Below are 5755 nucleotides of genomic sequence, written 5' to 3'. Positions count from 1 at the left end.
CAGACCCTTAAGCAACCATTCAACTCTCCAATTATTATGTGAAATCAGTCATAAACAATCCATAAACATATGAGCTTGTCTGTTTTCTAACAAGTTTATTGATAAAAACAAGTGGCAGGTCATATTTGGTCTGTGTGCCACTATTTGTTAAAACTTGACCTAGGAAGTAGGCAAGAGAAGTTAAGATATGGTCATATCAAAATAAATTTCATAAAATACACCTTAAATACTAGGACTGCCTCTTAAAAAACTTCATCTGCATTTCTAACAATTTCCCAGATGATACTGCTGGTTCATGTTAGAGTGTACAAACCCCTTTTGAAATCATGAATATAAATAATTGAGAGTCAACAAAGAAATGAAATAAACATTGGAGTTACATATGCAAGTTTATATTTCAGGAGCAGCAATGTAGAGCTGTGTTAACCAATATGGCAGCCCCCTGTCACATGGGTTATTGAGCACTGGAAATGTGGCTAGGCCAAAGTGAGATAATTAAAAAACACACAACAGATTTCTAAGACTTAAAAATTGCAAACAATTCGGCAGCACCTGTGGCTTAAGGAGTAGGGCACTGGCCCCATATACCGGAGGTGGCGGGTTCAAACCCAGCAGATATGCCCAGTTAAATCTAATACATACATATATTATGAAAGTTAATTTTACATTACTAAAGTTAATTAAAGTGTTTTTCACTTTTTTATGTGATACTAGAAAACTTAAAATATATGTGGATTGCATTATATTTCTATTGGTCAATGTTGATTGAGAAAAATGGTGGAGAATGGCTTAACGGGAAATAGAGGGCAAAGATCAAGATAAGTGACCACATGATTCAACTGATAATACATGGAGAGACAGAATTGAGACTTGATCCAACAGAAAAAGCTCTAAGAAAATCAGGTCCCTATTGGTGAGACTAAAAACTCATACAGCTTCTTTGGAAAGAAATATGGAGAATCCTCAAAGATCTCAAATTAGATCTCCCATTTTACCCCAAAATCCCACTACCAGGCATCTACCCAGAAGAAAAAAATCATTTTAAGCTGTGCCCATTGCTCAGTAGGTAGAGCGCTTGCCACATACACGGAGGCTGGTGGATTCAAACCCAGCCCAGGCCAGCTAAAACAACAACTGCAACAACAAAAAAAATAGCCGGGTATTGTGGTGGGCACCTGTATCCCAGCTACTTGGGAGGCTGAGGCAAGAGAATCACTTACACCGAGAATTTGAAGTTGCTGTGAGCTGTGACACCATAGCACTCTACCCAGGGCAACAGCTTGAGACCCTGTCTCAAATATTATTATTTTACCATAAGGACATTTGTAATACATTATTTACTGCAGCTCACTTTACAACCATCAGAATGTGAAAACAACCTAAATGCCCATCAACTCAGGAATGCCTACTCCTCCCCCCAACCCTGTGCCCATTCAGTGAAAGCACTCCATCCCCCAGCCTTTCCCTCATTACTCTGTCTCCCTAGCTTGAATTGAAATGAGTTTTTCTCCTATTTGGGCATGCACTGGATCATGTACTGGCTTCATATTAACATTGAGTACATTGGATATTTGCTTTTCCATTCTTGTGATACTCTAAGAAGAATGTGTTTCAACTCCATCCAGGATATTACAGATATTACAAAAGATGTGAAGTCACCATCTTTTTTTATGGCTGAAGAGTATTCCTTGGTGTGCATGTACCACAATTTGTTGAGCCATTCCTAAGTGTCTGTGCAATAGGCAGACAGGGACCTCCAAGAGGCAGCAGATGTGTTGTGATCCTGGAGCTCAAGAGGAAAGCCCAAAATAAGGAGTCACTGGCATCTTCATGGCTGCTAAAACCAGCATTGAGTCAGATGCTCCCAAGGAGGATACCAAGGAAGCGAAAAGACAAGGACAAGATCTGAGGGCACCCAATACGAAAGCCTGGAGAAGAACAGGCCAACAAGAATGAGAAAAAAATTCTCTATGCATAAAAATAAAATTAGCAACCCACACTACACAGAGTTTTTCACTTACAATTAGAAACGAAAAACCAGAGATATTTTAGGAAAACCACAGTAAGAACTAACAGTAAGAACTAAAGCTATGCAAAACAACTGAATATGGAAAAAACAAAATTACAGCGAGAAATGGAAGAAAATCTGCTTTTAACTCCCTATGATGCTCTTACATATTTGAGTAGAATATTGCCTCAATTAGAACTATCTCTTTTTACAAGGATACATCAAAGAACAAGAAAGAATTCTTACAAGTTAAAAAACCCTATTTCTGGCTCAGCGCCTATAGCTCAACCGGCTAAGGCGCCAGCCACCTACACCTAAGGTGGCGGGTTCGAATCCCCAGCCCGGACCCGCCAAAACAAAAATGACGGCTGCAACCAAAAAATAGCCGGGTGTTGTGGCGGGCGCCTGTGGTCCCAGCTACTTGGGAGGCGGAGGCAGGAGACTCGCTTGAGCCCAGGAGTTGGAGGTTGCTGTGAGCTGTGATGCCACAGCACTCTACCCAGGGGGACAGCTTGAGGCTCTGTCTCAAAAAAAAAAACAAAACCCTATTTCTGAGTTGTGAAAACTAAAGTCAATATTCTCAACTAAATGCCTGAAATGGAATAGACATAAATGAAAAACTGCACAAATGTCCTGGAATACAGAACCATGGATAGAGACCACCAGATCAATGTGGGAGGTCCCAAAGGAAGGAAACTTCTCTCTGAGCATTTATTTTATTTATTTATTTATTTATTTATTTATTTATTTTTAAGACAGAGCCTCAAGCTATCCCCCCGGGTAGAGTACCATGGCATCACAGCTCACAGCAACCTCCAATTCCTGGGTTCAAGCAAGTCTCCTGCCTCAGCTTCCCAAGTAGCTGGGACCACAGGCGCCTGCCACAATGCCTGGCTATTTTTTGGTTGCAGCCGTCATTGTTGTTTGGTGGGCCTGGGCTGGATTCAAACCCGCCACCTTAGGTGTATGTGGCTGGCACCCTAGCCACTTGGGCCACAGGCGCTGAGCCCCTCTCTGAGCATTTAAAACTAAACCCATTTCTTGCTTATTAGAAACACTTACGTTAGGAACACAGGTCCTTCGAAAGCCTGAGATTTCATTCCAAAATTATAGAAAGCTTCCCTACCACAAAAGACCACCACACCAACAGGCTCCAGTGCAGTCACTCTTTATCACAGCCGAAAGAGCTGCAAGACCTGGACCCTCCTTCAAGAGGATTGTACATGAAAACCCAACGGTAAGAGGGGAGACAAAAATGAGGACAGTAAAGGAAGCTTCTGGTACCCAGAGCTACAACAAACATTAAGTTCAGTCTAACTCCTACCCAGAAAAACAGAAATCCTCACACAAAGGTCTATATACCTCAGTTTTTATAATTAGATACATGTCTGGCTTTCAACAAAAAACTGCAAGGCACGTTAAATGGCAAGAAAAAACACTCAGGGCAGCGCCTGTGGCTCAAAGTAGTAAGGCGCTGGCCCCATATGCTGGAGGTGGTGGGTTCAAACCTAGCCCCGGCCCAAAACTGCCAAAAACAAAAATAATAATAAATAAAGATAAAGCATATATAAAAAAAGAAAGAAAGAAAAAACACTCAGAAGAGACAAAGCAATCGTCAGAACCAATCAGAATTTTTTTAAAGTTATAATTCATATGTTCAAGACCCAAATGAAAAAGTAGAAAACATTCAAGAACAAATGAGTAATATAAGAAGAGAGACAGAAATGCTAAGAAAAAATTAAAAAAGAAATGCCAAAAATCAGAAACTATAGTAACAGAAATGAAGAATACCTTCAATGGGCTCATCATATACAAAGCCAAGGAAAGAACCAGTGAACTTGAAAATAGGTCACTAGAAACCTTACAAACCTAAATGCAAAGAGCCAAAGAATGAAAAAAAGCAAAATATCAAAGAACTGTGTGACACAAAGTGATGAAGCAAGCATCTGTTAGAAAAGGGGCATCCACAGACTTGATCTGTAGATCAAGGTTGCCACAAACCTTCAACTTGTAAAAAATAACACATTATATGTGAAACACAATAGGCAAGAGAGCCTGTAGCTCTGCAGCTAGGGCACCAGCCACGTATGCCAAGCCTGGCAGGTTTAAATAAATAAATAAATAAATAAATAAATGTATGTGTGTGAAACACAATAAAACAAAATTAAAAAGCCCATAATCGAGCCATTGCAGTACATTGAGCTCCATAGAGATAGCGCCGGGACAAGTGAGAGCCATACGGGCACTGGGCGACTCTGTGCCTCGCTGAGGAAAAATAACTAAACATGGGCAAAGGAGATCCTAAGAAGCCGAGAGGCAAAATGTCATCATGAGCATTCTTTGTGCAAACTTGTCGGGAGGAGCACAAGAAGAAGCACCCAGATGCTTCAGTCAACTTCTCAGAGTTTTCTAAGAAGTGCTCAGAGAGGCAAGACCATGTCTGCTAAAGAGAAAGAAAAATTTGAAGATATGGCAAAGGTGGACAAGGCCCGTTATGAAATAGAAATGAAAACCTATATCCCTCCTAAAGGGGAAACAAAAAAGAAGTTCAAGGATCCCAATGCACCCAAGAGGCCTTCTTTGGCCTTTTTCTTGTTCTATTCTGAGTATCACCCAAAAATCAAAGGAGAACATCCTGGCCTATCCATTGGTGATGTTGCAAAGAAGCTGGGAGAGATGTGGAATAACACTGCTGCGGGTGACAAGCAGCCTTATGAAAAGAAGGCTGCAAAGCTGAAGGAAAAATACGAAAAGGATATTGCTGCAGACCGAGCTAAAGGAAAGCCTGATGCAGCAAAAATGAGAGTCGTCAAGGCTGAAAAAAGCAAGAAAAAGAAGGAAGAGGAGGAAGATGTGGAGGATGAAGAAGAGGATGATGAGTAAGTTGGTTCTAGCACAGTTTTTTTTTCTTGTCTATAAAGCATTTAACCCCCCTGTACACAACTCACTCCTTTTAAAGAAAAAAACTGAAATGTAAGGCTGTGTAAGATTTGTTTTTAAACTGTACAGTATCTTTTTTTGTATAGTTAACACACTACCGAATGCGTCTTTAGATAGCCCTGTCCTGCTGGTATTTTCAATAGCCACTAACCTTGCCTGGTACAGAATGAGGGTTGTAAATTGGCATGGAAATTTAAAGCAGGTTCTTGTTGGTGACAAATTGCTTATACATGGGGATGGCAGTTTTTTCATCTTCAGTTGTCTCTGATGCAGCTTATATGAAATAACTGTTGTTCTGTTAACTGAATACCACTCTGTAATTGCAAAAAAAAAAGTTGCAGCTGTTTTGTTGACATTCTGAATGCTTCTAAGTAAATTCATTTTTTTTATTAAAAAAAAAAAAAGCCCATATTCAATAGTGTCAAATATGGCTACAGGCTGGACATAGTAGCTCACCCCTGGAATCCCAGCACTTGGAAGGCCATGGAGGGTGGATTGCCTGAGCTCACAGGTTTGAGAACAGCCTGAGCAAGGGCAAGACCCTCCCCCAGCCCGGGGAAAAAAAAAAAGCCAGGCGTTGTGGCGAGTGATTGTAGTCCCAGCTACTTGGGGGGCTGAGGCAACAGGACCACTTGAACCCAAGACTTGGAGGTTGCTGTGAGCTAAGATGCCATAGCACTCTACCAAAGGTGACCAAATGACACTGTGTCTCAAAAAAAAAAAAAAAGTGGCTACAATGTCATGTAAAAGAGAGACTGAGACTCCACCACTGGAGGGCACTGTACTATTGACTAATGGATGGGACAA

General features: G+C 40.9%; 1 pseudogene; it reads left to right on the top strand.

Annotated features, from left to right (window-relative positions):
* Positions 1-3654: 3654 nt before the first annotated feature.
* LOC100944003 lies at positions 3655-4891 on the top strand (annotated as a pseudogene).
* The last annotated feature ends 864 nt before the right edge of the window (positions 4892-5755 follow it).

Source organism: Otolemur garnettii, unplaced genomic scaffold (assembly GCF_000181295.1).
Source record: "Otolemur garnettii isolate 467f Iridium unplaced genomic scaffold, OtoGar3 scaffold00105, whole genome shotgun sequence".
In the NCBI taxonomy this organism is placed as follows: domain Eukaryota; kingdom Metazoa; phylum Chordata; class Mammalia; order Primates; family Galagidae; genus Otolemur; species Otolemur garnettii.
Note: the sequence above shows the minus strand (reverse complement) of the source record. Positions and strands in the feature narration are given on the sequence as shown.